The following is a 17,202-nucleotide window of genomic DNA, read 5'->3' on the forward strand; positions in this document are numbered from 1 at the left end:
AAATAATCTAACCTATTTCATATCATTTGATAAGTATTTATACTAGGAACTATTCTAAGAAATCGACAACATCAGAAAATACATATATCTGCAGAAAGGTGAATGAGGTCCCTTCCGTACTCCGTATTCGACTAGTACAACAAACGGAGATCAATGCCCAACAGCAGGGTGTATGTATTTAAGTGATGATGATTTGCTATTGTACGCTCCTATAAATGAGCTAAGAGTCAAGAAAGTATATAAATAGGCTGATGATTCTTATGATAGCTTTCTTCATTATGTCCTCCTCACATTCTGGTAATTATATATACAAGAATGTCATTCAATAAAGGGCCCCACTGAAGAACAAAATTTTGACAGTTCCGAACAACTGATAGGCCGATACCGTCCGGCGGACTGTTAATCATATCATATATCATATCATATCATTTATTCAGTAATAGTCATACATTGTCATTTATTATTTACAATTCACTTAGTGAGCTAAGGACAATATTATAAGGCATAGAAATTAGAAATAAATAAAAAATTAAATTTACATTGTGATGGAATGTTCATATTTTTGTCTCATTGTTCTCATTAATAAACTCATTTACGGAGTAATAGGCCTTCCGAATCAATAAACATTTTAAGCGCGAGTTAAAACCCGAAATGGTGTTCGTGTTTTTAATGTCACATGGAATATTATTGTAAATCTTACTTCCAACCACATGTATACAATTGCCAGTCTTCCTAAGGCGATGAGTGGGCTGTACCAAGTCATGCTGACGGCTGTCCTGGAATCTTTTACTGTTCCACTGTTTTTTGGGGAACAACTCTCGCCATTGTCCTAATTATCTTTTTCTGGATAACAAATGGCCGGTCCCTGTCCGCAGCCAGGCCCCACAGCTCTAGTCCGTATGACAGGAGGAATCAGTGGGCTCCTTTAATGATTAGATAATATGTATTATTATTATTCGCATGGATATTTAATTAAAGTAAATCAATAAGGTTGTTATATATTATGTTACAATTTCAGGGATTAAATATAATAGCATCAAAAAAAGGAAGGATTTAAAAATCTTTTTCATTTCAACTGCTTTATTAGTTGTCAAGACTCCAAGCTCCCATGAGCCGTGGCAAAAATGCCGGGATAACGCAAGGAAGAAGATCTCAACTGCCCAAACAAATCCTACACAAAATTTGAATTTTGTTTGTTTCATTACAAAGTTGCGCATAAACTGTTAGTAAAATAAAGGCCGTTGACCTCTTCATTAGTATTGCTCATTTTCGGCAGCCTTGTCGAAGCAGGCCTCGGTAACCGAAGAACCTTAACAGAAGGGTGTAGAGCTCATTTTGCTTCAGCATGCAGCGTCCTATTCTCGGTCGAGATGATAACACAGAATAGAATAGTGAGGATAGTTGATGCCTATATTTCATGAAGATTTTTTGGATTTTGATTCGCATCACAAAATAGTTTTTATATTTAGGGGAGAATCAGTAATACTCGTATCATATAAGTTTTTTTATATAACCGTGGATATTTTATTCGTGAAGATATATAGGTATTATATTTGTTTGACTATGTTCAGTAAGATCCTGGCTACATAAATAATGAAGATGAGCATTCTAGGATTCAATTAACGAAGTAAAAAAAAAATTTAGAAGACTATCAGTGTCATCGTCATCGCTACGATTTAGCCGAAGAATTGGTTAAATCGTACTTACGATCATTAAAATTGTATCTTCCTTCATCATAGATACAATGCAAACATTAATTACCTATAAGGATGAAATATTTGTATTTGTTACACACATACTAATGTCTTTACCAGGATTTGAACCCGGGACCTTCTGCTACGTATGCTGTGAGGCTGTGACTCTAGTCTCTACCGTCTCATCTTCCTCGCGTTGTCCCAGCATTTTGCTACGGCTCATGGGAGCCTGGGGTCCGCTTGGCAACTAATCCCAGGAATTGGCGTGGGCACTAGTTTTTACGAAAGCGCCTGCCATCTGACCTTCCAACCTAGCGGTAAACTTAGGCCTTATTGGGATAAGTCCGGTTTCCTTACGATGTTTTCCTTCACCGAAAAGCGAGCGATATCAAATATATTTCGTACATAAATTTCGTCTATAGGCTAGAAAAGGTAATTATCACAGGCTTTAAACTTGTCTTCCCTGGCTTTTCTGTCTAGTAATACTCTGTGGTAAATTCCTAATCCATCGGTTTACGCAGCAACCTTTGCCTACGTATTTGGCATACTTCGATATTTCACCGTGATGTCTGCATGGTTTGGGTTCATATCCCGGCCTTGTGTGCTTTGTGATTTGTATTCAAAATACTAACATCCATACTTAGTGTTATAAATGATAGAGTAACTCTGTCTGTCTGTCTGTTATTTCTTCGCGCATCCAAGACCGTCTTAAACTATGCTCAAGAATTTGAGGTTTTTTTGGAAATTAATGAATTAAGTTTTTTTTTTCTACTATGATCTTCTATTTACTATAGGTAATCAAATATACTGTTACTGCCTATCCTTCGGGGCCCTCTGATGAAATTTATGAATGGTGTATATTTGAGTACTGGTTAAGGACATCTAGATAGTTTTCCCGGAAATAAGAATGAGAGAGAATTGAGGTTTTCAAACACTGGCAGATTGGTGATGATGCTTTTACATATATTATAGGTACATACTCGCACGATAAAAAATTGACAAAAACATCGATTTAGGTACGAGTACGTTTTCATGACGAAATTCATGGAACATATTATGTATGTAATGTTTGAGAATGGAATTGAACCCAAAATAGGTTTTAAATCGATAACTACCTTCATTTCGGTAATAAATATGTATTGGAAACGTCTACGAAATGAGCTTTCACGGTAATATTGTTGCTGACGTTACCCGCGCCATTTTGTGAGGCTTTATTCGCCAATAAGTTGGGTACAGTCAGCAAATATTTTGTACAAAAACAATAGTAAGTGTCAGTGGATAATTAGTAAAAATACTGTAATATATTTGAATTATAAATTTTTGAGTTCACTGTACAGTCAACATAGTATGAATACGTGTAGATTTTACTTTTATTTGGCAAGTATTTTAGGTTTAAAATTGGTCTGAAAATGGATTTGGAATCCGTCCAAAAACAATTAAGCTCATATCGATATTGCTAACAGTAACAAACCTCAAACTGTTTTTTATCCCACAATGGTGGCAAACAAGCGTGCGGCGTGCTTGAAGGTAAGCGGCCACTTTGTCGATGTTGTTGTAAGTATTTATCAGTTTCTTTGATAAAACGAGTGACGTTCTCAGCCGCATTTCTGCTGCGGTTATGACGTTCATTTCTTCATTCATTTTATTCATTATTTTTCTTTATCTTTTTAAATCAAATTATTGCAGGTGTCAGATACATTTGGTGCATCGTTTCATTTATCCGCTATAATTGCTGCTGACTGTACCCAGCAATAATGACAAACAGCCCTGTAATCCCGCGTCACACGGACAAACGGACCCTCATATTTTATTTATATACCGTTCCGATTGCCATAAAACTATGTAACGTGTGTTATGTACTACATAAAAGATATGTTCAGCTAGTTGCTGGTTTCCTTTGTTTCAATATGAACTCTTATAATACGAGTATAGTAAAAATTCAAATAGTAGAAATTAAATAAAATGGAACTAAAAAAAAATCCATACTAAATGATCCAGTAATTTTATACATTTTGCGTTTGCGTTAAATCCGGTGGTTCTGATTTTTTGCAGACTTGTTTATGATTTTGGCCCAATTAATAATCCAAGTTTGTGACCTCGAGCGCCAAACGCAACTTTGCCAAAAATCGAAAAAACCGCGAAAATTTCGTTTTTTTTAGTTTTGGGCGATTCTAACCCTAAAGGACTAGTTTTTGATAGTACCTTCCTTAGATGTTGCTAAGAGTAGAAAGAAATAGCAAAGATTGGACCTGGGGATCCGACCTTTCCCCTCCCTTTTTAGGGGGGTAGGCACGGTACGATCTCGTAGCTACTGGGCCAAGTCAGCTTTGTTTGACCTTAGGAACAATCGTGCCAAGCGGCATCGCCTGAGTCAAAAGTGCATACTCACTGCACCCACTTAGCTTACGAGCTCAATTTCAAAAAAATCTAAATTTTGAAAATCTCGGAAACTGTTCAATCTACAGAGACAGTTCTAATCTCGTATTGTAGCAAATTTGTCTTCTTTAAAAACGTTTAAGGAAGGTACTATCAAAAACTAGTCCTTTAGGGTTATAATCGCCCAAATCTAAAAGAAAACCGATATTTTCGCGGCTTTTTCGATTTTTGACAAAGTTGCGTTCGGCGCTTGAGGTCACAAACCTGGATTATTCATTGGGCCAACATCATAAATAAGTCTGCAAAAAATCAGAACTACCGGATTTGACGCATTAAGAGCCACGTTACAAAATTCTACAATTTCTCTAGATTAAAATTATTGCCATGAAGCAAGCATTTTACGTCAAAAATGTGACAGTTACGAAGGAAGTGGCGCCCTCATTCATTTTCTACAATTTCTCGTCGGACTATAAGTATGTATTATATACCTATTATAAGTAGGTATTATATACCTATTATAGTCTAAATTGTTGAAAGGAGAACCGTGAAATCCAAGAAAGAAAGAATCATCCAAGTCTTAAGAAAAAACTTTAAGGTGGTGATTTAAGGTGAATGAAAAACATTCGAAATAAAAAAGGTACCTAAAGGTAAAGTAGACTTTAATCGTTTTTGTTATTGAAAACACGAATCTCTAATATTAGGTATTTATTTTCTCGCATTTATCAACTAGCGTACTCTACTGAGGTCTTTTTATAGGACAAGAAGTACTCTACTAGGTGAAGTTGTTTTTATGGGACAATTTTACACAGATCGACCTAGTCTCGATAAGTTCAATAAGGCTCGTTTTGTGAATATATAATATAAAGTTATATATAAATACTTATATACTTCCATAACATCCATTGCTCAGGTAAGAAATATTTGTAATAAACACACAAATATACTCCTACCAGGATTCGAACCAGGGATCTTCTGCTTTGTAGGCAGGGTCACTACCGACTTAGTATAATAGGAGGCCATCAATGATTAAGGTGTATAGATTTATCATCATATCCAACATACAACGTATTAATTGCATGTAGGTAACCAAAATAGGCCTTTGATTGGCGTCCTAAGGCGATGCTATACGTAAACACGCGTTACATACATGACGTCACATCACGTCACAAACTAGGCCTCCTTACGTGAATTCAAATGATCAGGTGTCCGAATTTAGGTGGCATAATTACCGATCATCGAACTCAATAAAATTATCGATGTTTATACGATAATCTACAGATGTACAGATTTAATGCATAATTATTTTCCATTGCATTTTTACGGAAACGTACGAACTTGTCTCTCTATTTCAGTCAGTCTCGGTACAAAAAGTACTGAGGTTGACTGAAGTACCATGACAATTACGAACGTTTCCGAAAAAATACGATGGAAAACATCTATGCACTACACCTGTAGTGCATAGTTGTAAAAATTAGCTTTTGATTCTCTTAACTTTGCGATGACTACAAGAAAGACGAACGAGTTAACCATACTATAAAATGCGTATGACCCTAAGCACAAAATCTAGGTTTGATTTGATACTCCATTCTAACGCTAACGAAACTCTGCGATCAGCATACAAAATAAACGCGTTAGTAAAAAAAAGCGCCTGAATGTAAAAGAGAGTCAGATTGATTCGATGCAGTAAAAATTGCTCAATCACCAATACGCATGCAGTACGTAAGTACAATCATACATGCATATAGTTATGTCGATCGCGAAATTAAACAATACATTGTTCGTAGCTAACTAGGTTTGACAGCTACGTATGTATATATCCCTGGGGTGGCAATGCGTTTTTATTTATTTAAATCAAAATACAATAACGACATTTTTTTATATAACGTACCAGCAAATTTAGACCTTATAGATTTGATAGCAGTTTTAGTTGCATTAGATACCAAATTTAGGTGGGTGTGTTCGACCGTGCCGAGTTTTATAATAAACACGCAAAATCATTATTTGATGATTCGGCGGCGCGGAGGATGAGTGGGTAGGCCGGGGTGGGTGGAGACCTCATCCCACAATCATCGGGGAGACCGGGGATGCAGCAGCGAGTGCAAGCCTCAGTGTGCCGGGCAGGGCTGCTGACTACGCGTGCTTTACCAACTACGCATCGCGAAAAAACACCCAAAAAACAAAAAAAACATCAAAAATATAAAAAAAAACTTTCGAAACAAAAATAAAAAAACGGCCTAAACAAATCCAAAAATAATAAACCAATATTTGGTTCCAAAATTTTTTGAATTTCCCAACGCATGCGTTGAAGCAGCCGCCTTTCACATTCACGGAAATAGTTTTTATGCAATAGACTTTATTAGTATCCACATAATCAGATAGTTTTAAGTGACTAATATACTGTATTCAGCAACACTTGAACTCACAATAGACTAACAACCAGTTTTTGTTTCTACAAGTTAGTGTTAAGAGCAACTAGAGGCAGTTCGGCTCGGATCCGTCGTGAGGGCTTACATCAGCGACCATCCGGGAAGACCTTCCAAAATAAGAAGAACAACATCAAGAAGACCCATGTGCCGCAGAAGAATACCATGGACATCTTCTAGAAGCAACCACCAATAAGTTAAATGCGGAAGAGGCTAAAGAAGATCAAGATTTCATAGCAAAGGGGAATCTAGCCAACAAAGAATAACAACTATCGCCATTTGACGATAAAGAAACACGTTTTTTCGCAATAGAACAAGTTTTACGTTTATATCAACCGTTATTACAAGGAAACAATAGAAAAGAAGATTTAAGAATTTCAGTTCTTTAATTACATTTAAACAACACTGGTTAATTTTGGAACTTTACGATTGATTTACTTTGAGTTTTATACGCAAGACTCTCTATATATATTATCTAGTGAATAAATTTAGTGAAAGACTCTGGACTACAAGTTAAGGCTAAGTGATATTTGAACATTTGGCAAATAGTTTTGGAATATTTCGACCAATTTCATCTTCCGATCAGACTGCAGGAGATGAAGACAAATTAAGAAGAAAAAAACTCGTGCCTTGATTCGGCCTTAAATTAGTAAAAGGGTAAGATAAAATTACGCCAACAAATTCAAATATTAAAAAATTCAAATTTACCAAGTTTACCTACTCGTTGAAACGACTTCTAGATTTCTTTAATAGTACAAAATTAAGATAAAATTAACATTAAGAATTAGTTAAATTATTGTGTTATTTCGATACCTGTAACGTTTTATATGAGTACTTATAAAATTTAACGGGCTATATAAATAACAACAAAGACAATACTATAAACATCCGTACAAATAATATACACAATATTGTTAACAATCAAGAATTTATTAAGAAAGAAGAAGAGAAGGCAGAAGAGGAAATTGCAACACATCTTCTTCCAATTGCTATCCAGACTGAAAATTGTGCGCTCTCCACTCAAGATTATACCAAGTAAGTTCTTAAATATATACAAATTCAATATTTTAGTAAATTTTCTTCTGTGTTCTATTAGTAAAATGTATAAACTAGAATGTTCAAACATTGCCGTTTGTTTTAAACGGAATGGCAATCTCTTTAAAATGTTAGTTCGGAAGTGAGACCTCGAAATTGAGTACAACTGAAATTTGATCACAAATTGCCTCGAAAATTTCATCATCACGTTCCACATATCCCCCTTTCACGCGTTACTGAACTATAACTTTAGCTATCATGTCAGCTATGTAGGTTTCTATAGAAAACTGACTGAAACGCTTACAAGCACTATTCGCCTCTCTCTCGTTTTCGTGACTTTTGCGTGTTTCGCTTACATCAAAATTAAGTAATCTTTAAACTATGTCTTTAATGACATCATTATCATTTTAGTTTTCTTAATAAATTGCTTCTTTAAATTCGTCATTATCTTTAAAATCATTCTCCTGATCTAAATCATCAAGAAAGTCATCATTTTTTCCTAAGCATGTGTACTTTAAAAGACACGTGTTCCTCTGACGTCTGCAAACGCCAAGAATGCTACAGAAACATTCGCCACAACTTTCGGTTTCGCCAAGTCAAGTTCAGGTTTTGCCGATGACTCGGCTTCAGCGCTGTGCGCATGTGCAAGTCATCGCAGTCATTGCCCAGTCAAATTATTGATTGCGGCCATGTTGAAAACTGGAGGGGGAGTCATTTAGCAGCGCGATAGTTTTCACAACGTTCAATTATGCAGGGTGGGGGCGTGGGGGTGAAAAAATTATACATCAATATGGCGTATTGGGGATTTTGTATTAAATTCTATCAGAAGCGCGGAATTTATGAGGGGGGGCAGTTATAAAATGGCGGTTATTTTGGATATCCTTGATGAATTTTCATGGCGGGTGGAATTGGAATATTCTGAATTGATTTTGAATCGAGTTGAATATATTGTATCTACCTGTACCTATGTACCTATATTAAAATAGGTAGGTATTCTAGGTAATAAGAGGACACGATAAAGCCTAATATTGTATGATTTTATGAAATCGAAAAGATGTCAGCGATAATTTTTTATATCGATCTAAGACACATTCTTTACTCGATGTTTAGAACAAAATAACGTAGATTTACATCAACTTCTTAGCAAACAGTAACTAATCACGTTATCTTCTCTTCTATTCCGTCTCCGCGTTCAAAATATTTCAACATCATTTCTGCCCTTAACGCCCACTCCTGAGCATATTACGCCTCTCTTCGAATAGGTACGCTACTTGGTACTTAGCTAGGTACCTGCTAATATCATCCAGAAGGTAACCAGAATTTTTCCGTATGTCGAAAATTTTTTTAGGTATAGAAAATAATATTAATTTGCATCTTTAGCCAAAAATGCGGACATAAAAATAAAGAAAAGGTGTCAGATTAGCGTCTGGGTTTCGCCAACTATCTTTCTACCTACAATGAAAATATTTTTGATTATGCATACTGGGATCGTGGCGGTCGTGAGTTGGGCGACGCAGCAAAAGAAAACCCCCAAGAAGGTGGATCGGAAGTTCGAAAGATGGGAATCGTTGAATGAGGACAACGCTCGGTCGTTATAGAGATCCTTAGGGAAGCAGACTTCTTCCGAGGGTTAAATTAGACAATGAATAAAGTTTTGCATTAGCTTCCTTATCGAATAAATAAAGGGGATCAAGATTATACACGTATTTAAAAAATACGCGATTATTTGTAGGTACACTATTTAAAAAAAAAACATACATATTTATGTAAGTTTTATAAATCAAGTTTACAATTAGAATATCTCCCATGTTCTTGTTTACGATGGTATCAGAAGTTTAAATAAATAGTACATACTTACAAAAAAAAATCATAATGTTTTAAAGGGCTTCATCGAAATCACCATAGATTGATATAACCGTTACATTTACGTTACCAATAACTTTAAAATGATCATAATAACGGGAACACCCAAATATTCCGAAATATGTTTTTCCGACTTTCATAACCTCGATTTTCATAATCCCGATTTTTTATATGTCCGAAATATCGAAATTACGACTTTGAAAACCACGAAAGAAGAAAATCACGACTGTGTTATTTCCGAATACTTAAAATCCGATTTTCATATGGACGAAAGCTTAAGGTTCCGATTTAGAAAAAATCCGAAAATATTTTTTCCGAATTTGTCTATTCCGAAAAATCATTGACCGATCGGAAATAAAGTAATTCGGTATTCAGAAATTCGATCTTTTGTAAACTCGGAATAATGAAATTCGTGATTTCAAAATAAGACTTAAACGCACTTTTTTAAGTCTAACTAACCAAAATCCGAATCGGAGCACTCCACTATCCACGTGGTCTTGTCTGTCCTACCCCTAGAGTGTATGTAAAAAGCCGGAGGCGCAGAGGGGAAGCAGCCCTCGCCCGCCGTAGCAAAGCGCAGAGCACAATGTGAGCCGAAGCGGCTGAGGCTGGTCGCCGAAGGCGAAGCTGCGGAGGCGAGCATTAGTGCCTGCGCTTTGCTACGCAAGGGCGAAGAGGCTGCTATGCCCGTAGCGCCGGAGCAGATGCTCCGTAGATGCCCGTACCGCCCAACAAAAAAACTGTTGCCAGAAAAGTGGGTTAGGTTAGGTTAGAACTGCAACCCCACGAAAACAAACTGTTGCCAGAAAAGTGGGTTAGGTTAGAACTGCGACCCCACGAAAACAAACTGTTGCCTGAAAGGTGGGTTAGGTTAGGTTAGAACTGCGACCCCCAAGAAAACGAACTGTTGCCAGAAAAGTGGGTTAGGTTAGGTTAGAACTGCGACCTCACGAAAACAAACTGTTGCCAGAAAAGTGGGTTAGGTTAGGTTAAAACTGCGTCCCCCAAGAAAACGAACTGTTGTCTGAAAAGTGGGTTAGGTTAGAACTGCAACCCCCAAGAAAACGAACTGTTGCCAGAAAAGTGGGTTAGGTTAGGTTAGAACTGCGACCCCACGAAAACAAACTGTTGCCTGAAAGGTGGGTTAGGTTAGGTTAGAACTGCGACCCCCAAGAAAACGAACTTTTGCCAGAAAAGTGGGTTAGGTTAGGTTAGAACTGCGACCCCTCGAAAACAAACTGTTGGTCGCCGAAGGCAACCAGCAAGCCGAAGCTGCGGAGGCGAGCATTTATTGTGCCTGCGCTTTGATACGCAAGGGCGAAGGGGCTGCTTTGCCCGTAGCGCCGGAGCAGATGCGGAGCACGAATCGATAAATTCGGAATTAAAAAAATGGGGATATTTAAAATAGGAGTCACGCGGAATCGGAATTCAAATTTTCGGAATAATGGCATTTCGGAATTCGTGATTTCAAAAATCGTAAATGTTAAATTCGGTGTGTATCACTATCGGAATTTTTATATTCGGAATTATGTGGTTCGGAATTTAAAAAAATCGTCTTTCTTGCTATTCGGAAATATACACTTTCGTGATTTTCGTCGTTCGTAATTACGACAGTCGGAATTTTGATGGGTCGAGCATTTAAAAAACGGAATAATAAAATTCGATATTCTAAAATTCGGCATAAAATATTTCGGAATTATGTAGTGTACCCCATAATAACCGCGTATAAAAAGCAGGCAATCCCACTCGACTAATTACTAGCACTAACCACTTGACAAGTGCGTAGTCGAGTTGTGACTGGCGATCGAGCTGGAGAGTCGAGCTCCAACGTAACTTGGCTTCAAGTGAAAACTAATGCTGTTATCTAACCCTTATCAACGTTATTTTAATTTGAAGCTAACATGGTCACTTACATTATATCGTCATCACAGGCCTTTGCGTCTATTGCAGACGATTTATGCATTGCTGTTTAGACAACGGGTTTGGTGACTGGTGGCCGATGCCAGGCTCCCAAGAGCCGTGGCAAGTTGCCGGGACAACGCGAGGAAGATGATGACTGCGTGTGCTACCAAAATCGTTGCAGACTTATCTTGATGTAACTCTAATAGCATTGGTTATAATTAACATCTCATATTCGCTCTGCTGGATTTATACCAATGCTATTATGTAGTTGATTCCCGCACGTCTCCCGCTAGTCAGTCAAAAACCCTATTGACATGTACCCCTGCCGGCTTACAAGTCGTGCGCTTGTTTGCCACCGAGATGAATAAAAACTGGCTCAAAAACAGCCATCGACTCGCCCGTGATTCAAACCACGAGAATGTTACTTGCGTTTTTGCGGGCAAGTCCACTTGACGGATTACTGGCATTACAGTTACTGTAATTCTAGTTTAACACCCCAGCTGGCTTATCAATAAGAAGTGCGCTTGTTTTCCACCATCATGAATGAAAACTGGCTCACATGAGTCCACGAATCGTTCATACTCAGTGAGCCATGAGAATGTTACATGCGTTTTTGCGGCAAGTCCACTTGACGGATTACTGGCATTACAGTTAATGTGATTCTAAATGACAGTTGCAGCGAAGGTGATATAAAAAGCTCAATAATAATAAATAAAAGCAACAGCTCTATCCAGTTTCTTTGATTTGTGGAGTTCTATACGAGTTATTTGAATTCTTGAGGAGTTTTTCTACGTTCGTAGTAAAAATCTTTAACATTTGAATGACGACGTTTTAACGTTTAAGTTGACATTCGCATGAAGCTATTTTGGTGCAATACGTGTTTGTAAATTGAAGTTTAGTTCCAATTTATATGCATAATATCAAGCCCAGGCGTGCAAGCGCTGGAAGGTTTAAACAAGGTTTAAGGTTGTTAACAAAGTTCTCGAAATTATGAGAAAAATTCACAAGAAATATTTTGCCAGCGGATCAGCGTTGCTATCCAGCGGGGCAATGCGTCTGGGTACCCTACCAAGCGACCACGACCTAATAGGTAATTTTTTTTATTTATAAGTTTTTATTTTAAGTGTTTTTATTAAATAAATGAATATTTCAGAAGAAACAAAGCAAATGTTCATTTTTGATATGGAAAGTTTCACTTCCATTCAAAAACTTCCGAAATTGTTACAAGAAATTACGCAATTTTGGAAAGTTACCGGTACATAGGTAATTTTAATTAAAAAATATTCTCATTGATAACTCGTAAATTATATTTCTACCGATTTATTTTCCCAGATCTTACTAATAAATAACCGTTATTGAGTTTTATGATATTTTTAACGTTTTTTATTACCTGTAATTTACAGCAAGAAAATAAACATAAATTTTAGATTTCTGATAGTTTTACTACTCTTATTTGGGTTAAACATATAAACATAACATAGGATACAGAACTGAATGGTTAGGTATTGAACGGTACACGTTTCTATCCAGTGTCATCAACATTTCTCTCTTCTTGTAACTCGCTGTCATGATAACTTTTAAAATCCTGATTATATGATATTTAAAATAACCAAATATGTATATATATATATATATATATATTGCCCAGTTATAAGAACTTTCCCTAATTGATCATTTAGTACTAACTGGGTGACAATATTAGCATAGTTTTTTAGAAGACGACACAGCTGACGATACAGAATAACATTCGGTTAAAAAAAATATTAATGCGCAATGCGCGTCTTACGCTCACGTGATCGTCTTACGCTGTCTCGAGTTTAACATTTTTTCCCCACCTCAAAAAGTGCACAGCGCCCCTAAAGAAGTTTTCACTTCAAAAACCGCATCAAAATCCGTTGCGTTTTAAAGATCTAAGCATACATACAGACAGACAGACAGCGGGAAGCGACTTTGTTTTATACTATGTAGTGATATATATCGTTGTCTGAGCTGAGTACCCACAACACAAGCCTTCTTGGGCTTACCGTGGGACTTAAATAGTCAATCAGTGTAAGAATGTCCTATAATATTTATTTATTTATAGTCTATGAACAGATTTCGTACATCGCTTAACCCTTCCAACGGCCACGTGCGCAGACGCAGCCAGTGTCGCAATCGGTATGTTATTGAAGAATGTCTTCTCGGTAAAAACGACGAGCGCTCAGGTGTCAAGTGGCTCTACTTTATTTTAGACAGCAGCAGCGGTAGCACGGTCGCATTTTTATCGCTTGTCACCATGCCTGACACGTTCTAACAAGTATGTAAGTGCGAAAGTGACGGACATAGTGACAGGCGATAAAAATGCGACCGTGCTACGGCCGCAGCAGCTCTTTCTAGTTTCTTTTATTTATGGAGTTTTATACAAGTTATTTGACTTTATTTTTTTTACTGGGCAGGTCGTTCAAGTCGGCGAGCACTCCATACAAAGGCCAAAAAAATATCGCGTCGATAAAATTATCTTCTTCCTAATCAGAACACGATACCGAATATGCTCTTAAACGGATCCCCACTTTTTAGGGTTCCGTACCCAAAGGGCAAAAACGGGACCCTATTACTAAGACTCCGCTATCCGTCCGTCCGTCTGTCACCAGGCTGTATCTCACGAACCGTGATAGCTAGACAGATGAAATTTTCACAGATGATGTATTTCTGTTGCCGCTATTACAACAAATACTAAAAACAGAATAAAATAAAGATTTAAGTGGGGGCTCCCATACAACAAACGTGATTTTTGACCGAAGTTAAGCAACGTCGGGCGGGGTCAGTACTTGGATGGGTGACCGTTTTTTTGCTTGTTTTGCTTTATTTTTTGTTGATGGTGCGGAACCCTCCGTGCGCGAGTCCGACTCGCACTTGGCCGGTTTTTTTTGTTATTGACGGATTGAATTATTAAACAAATACATAGGAAAATACTTTCTAGTGCAGCACAAATAATTGTCATAACGGGATTTGACCCCATTACTATCAACAGATTTAAAAACGCAAACTGTTGTACAACTTACATTAATATATGTACAATAAAACTTATTATGCTATAGCTGACCACATACATGCATAAACATTTAATAAATACTAGCAGAGCAACATTCCATGCGCACGCGCGTCGCGTCAATTTTCTAACGCCATCAAGTTTTTGTCAAAGAAAAATGCGTCTTATTACATTACGCAATTGCCTGACCGTTCGTAAACCTAGTTGTAAAGATGTAAGGACCAATATTGGTCAATGAATGTTGTAGTCGTGTCGTGTGATGTTTTGCGTATGTTTTGCGATTGTGATTGGTTCCTGCACGATGTCGTGATGTGAGGTGTGTTCCATAAAATCAGGAACTCTGAAAGATGCGGAAGATAGAGATTCATATTAGAAATTGATGTCTTAACCTATTTAAGCTATTGAGACAAGTAAGCGAATGAGTTTCTTTTGAATTTTGAAGTCAGTGAAAAAAGAAATACCTACTTCTGTGTAGTTCATTTCACTTTTCCGTTTTATAATGATTTCAGCAATCGAATTAAATTGCCATAAGAATAAGAATTGTTAATTGCCACATATTCAATAAAAAAATAAAATAAAATATTTCATAAACCGCCTTCTACCTTATAATCTAAATTGATAAAGTATTTCAATATATATTAAGTTAATAACCGTGCTAGATCATCAGTTGCCCAACGGCTGCGTAGGAGTATCGAAACTATCGAATCGCGGTGCCCTTTCACACGATCCTGAACGTTGCATAAGGGAATTTGAAGGGCACTAGGGAAACCAAAATACATAATTATTTGTCACTTAATGTAAATAAAATGATGTTATGTTCATTTTTTCCTATATAATGTTCTAAAATACAAAGTTAGTGATGGTCTGAGATTTCGTAGCTATATATATAAGCTACATTTTTTTTAATTTAAATAGTTACAGGCAAAAAGCACCATTCAAGTAAATTGAACTACCGAGATCCGGAAAAAATAAAATTAGAAAAACTTAGAATGTACCTACCTTTAAAAAAATATTAGGTAAGCAGCCAATAGTTTGTAAATTTACACAAAATTATTACTTATTCATGATTTTTTTTATTGCCACTGAAATCTTCAATTTAATTAACTACAGTCATCGTCAGACTTTAAAATTTACAACAGAATAATTATGCTTTTTACTTACTCCAATTATCGATATGAATAGTCTCTGCCTAGTATTAAAGCTTGAATAAGAATTAAAAAAAGAAACAAAAGTAAAATATGTAACAAGCATTTATCTCCGATCCATGCAGTGTTAGCAATACATATTAAACTTCTCTGGACCTCTGCCTGATTAGGGCACTGTCCCATATCTCTGCCATGAAAAAATAATAAAGCTTGACTAAGAATTAAAACCAACTTACTCAAATTATTATATTAGCGACTATAACAAGACCGGAATAGCCGTAAGCTAGTGCTTAAAATTACTTCAAATAGTTTATTCAAATACAATAGACACAGTACCTATAAATATCTTATTAAATCCGGTACACAAAATACCGGAATTTATAAAGAACAATTACCCCACCTAAAGAATTTTAGTACTACATAAATCACATTACCCACAAATGCTAAAGAATTACCAAAACTAGTTCTGAACGCCGATTCCCACACAAATACCTTCTAAAGTACAATTATACCATAATATATCTCGAAGATTTCTAACATTCAGTGTCCTAGAAACAACGTACGCCTACAGACACCCATTTCTTTCTACAACTATACCTAGCTAAATTTCATAGTGAAATAAGTATAAGAACTTGCTTCAAAAATGATTAAACCTATTTAATATATCTAATTTCCCTGTCGATCCACAACCGACTCTAACTACCTAAAAATAAAGTAAATTTTTGTGTATATTGAAAGGGTAGTTAAGACGCTATGGATCGTGTCTATCGGTTGTGCAGGCCAATGCACGATGCATACAACTAACTAGTGATGGGGCAGTGTCGTTGTTTTTGAGATGCTGGTGTAACGGTTATGTTATTGTTAGTAATAACTGCTAAGATTAATCATGGTATAAACATATTTGTGATCATGAACTAAAAATTTAGTTTTAATTTAGTTTGGTAATAAATAACATAGTTTATTACAACCGTGTTGAGGCAGGTAAAGGTATATTAGCATTTGGCAGTGCCTAATAGACTTCGTAATATAACGGGATGCATTAAAGCTACTAATCGACTAAAGTTATTGGCTGTTAGAAACTATTTGTCTAAATCTCAAAAAGAATATTCAAGCACACCAAGATCTAAACGGGGAAGTAACTTATTTAGTCAATTGAAGCCTCAGATTCTCTTTTATAATTGTCGTATAACTGAGTTCTTTTTCCACAAATTTACCTTTCTGCCAAATGTTGAAATGGATCAAACAACCATGTTAAATTCTGAAGAGTAAAATTTACATTGATTTCCCATAAAATTTTAAAGTTGATTATTAATTTTAATTTAGAAACTGCACCTGTTTTTACCCCACTATGCAAAGAAAAGTAGGGTGTGCACCTAATGTGTTAAGTTACATAAACTTGTTTTACGATTATGTTTCTAGGTAAAAGTACTAATAACTAATATTTAATATAGAATTAAGTTTTACTAACAAAGATATAAGTGTTACCTACTCGAAATTATTGATTTATATTATATTATTATTTATCTTCTCTCACATGCATAATGTTTTAATAATTTAGCAAACTCTATACCACTTATAGTATTATGTAAGTACAGTCACTATCAGATAATTTATCTTCTTATTCTTTGCTTTTACATAATAATCAACATTAATGTTTATGACTGTTCAGAAATAACGTGTCGTTATTTTAACGTAGTTAGTACATAGTTACAAGAAAATAACGTTGCCGTTGTGCA

The 17,202-nt window shown here is 36.1% G+C and overlaps 1 protein-coding gene across 9 annotated transcripts in view; it reads left to right on the forward strand.

The window, feature by feature from the left end:
* The first annotated feature begins 5,746 nt into the window (after window positions 1–5,746).
* Window positions 5,747–17,202, forward strand: part of LOC134658372 (zinc finger and BTB domain-containing protein 24) — a 133,370-nt gene continuing 121,914 nt past the window's right edge. For 3 of the 9 annotated variants that reach the window (XM_063514025.1, XM_063514028.1, XM_063514032.1), the window contains exon 1: window positions 5,754–7,528. The gene's annotated coding sequence lies outside the window, so the exon portion shown is untranslated. Of the gene's footprint in view, window positions 7,529–17,202 lie in introns of all 9 variants that reach the window. The other 6 variants (XM_063514022.1, XM_063514026.1, XM_063514027.1 and 3 more) reach the window with 5 other exon arrangements.

This window comes from Cydia amplana, chromosome 22, assembly GCF_948474715.1.
Source record: "Cydia amplana chromosome 22, ilCydAmpl1.1, whole genome shotgun sequence".
Lineage (NCBI taxonomy): Eukaryota > Metazoa > Arthropoda > Insecta > Lepidoptera > Tortricidae > Cydia > Cydia amplana.